Source organism: Orycteropus afer, unplaced genomic scaffold (assembly GCF_000298275.1).
Source record: "Orycteropus afer afer isolate SDZICR_OR568_19922 unplaced genomic scaffold, OryAfe1.0 scaffold00622, whole genome shotgun sequence".
NCBI lineage: Eukaryota > Metazoa > Chordata > Mammalia > Tubulidentata > Orycteropodidae > Orycteropus > Orycteropus afer.
In genome coordinates, this window is record NW_006922209.1 from 181,872 (window position 1) to 182,979 (window position 1,108).

Sequence of the window (1,108 nt, forward strand, 5' to 3'; positions counted from 1 at the left end):
TTGAACCGCCAGCCTTCTGGTTAGCAGTCAAGTGCTTTAGCCACTATGCTACCAGAGCTCCTCTAGCTGTACAAAATTTCTGTCATGCTGTCCAGGGCCATTTCTGGGCCAAGATGGAAAGACTCCATACTTGGAAGAAATAAAGAATGGGCAGTGGGGCTGAGGGGGAAGGCCCTACACTGAGGAGACACTTCACCGGTCTCCAAGCAATTTCCACTTCATTACCTGCATTTTACTTGTTCAAAGTCCAAAGGAGTGAGTTTCACCCTCTCAGCCCTAGGCCCGGACCCAGGCTAACGGTCTACCATACAGGCTGGCCACTGTGCCCCTTGGGGTCTTCACATCAGCAGCCTGGCTCTGCAGGCAGAAGCTGGTGGCCAGTGCCCTCAGTGCCAGGTCTCCAGACCCAGCTGAGCGGCCATCACCTAGCTAGCCCTGAGCCTGGGACCTTCCGGGCCCCACTCTCTACTCAGGACTGGCAGCCGTTGTGCCCTGGTCCTCGTGCGCCTGCGCACTCACAGGATTTTTGTGGGGGGGGGGGAGAAGATCTCTGCGCAGACTCATTAGGGCTCTTCCTGTCACGTGTTCGGACCACACGTTGGCAATGGGAACGGCTACACCAAGCTTCAATTTCTGATGTTGCTCACTTCTGGTACGTCTGTTATGAGCTCTGGTGGCATAGTGTATAAAGCATTCCGCTGCTGACCAAAAGGTCAGCGGTTCTCATTAGCTGCTGGTGGGAGAAAGATGAGGCAGTCTGTTTCTGTAAAGATTTACAGCCTTGCGAACCCTGTGGGGCAGTTCTACTCTGTCCTATAAGGTCACTACGAGTCGTAATCCACTCCACGGCCCTGGGTTTGGTTTGGTATGTTTCTTACACACACCCGCTACAAGGTGATCAGGATCACTGACAACAGAAGTTTTTCATCTTTTGTGTCCCCTAGAAAAAAGTTGGTCATAAATGAAATTTAGAAGGTGTACATATTGTGAATATTGAAAAAAAGTCAGACGCTAAATTAATGATTCAGTTTTAAAAAGCATAAGTAATAATAAAGAAAATTAATGGAGTTTATAGAAAGACTCCAGAAAGACTATTTAAAAAAAAAAA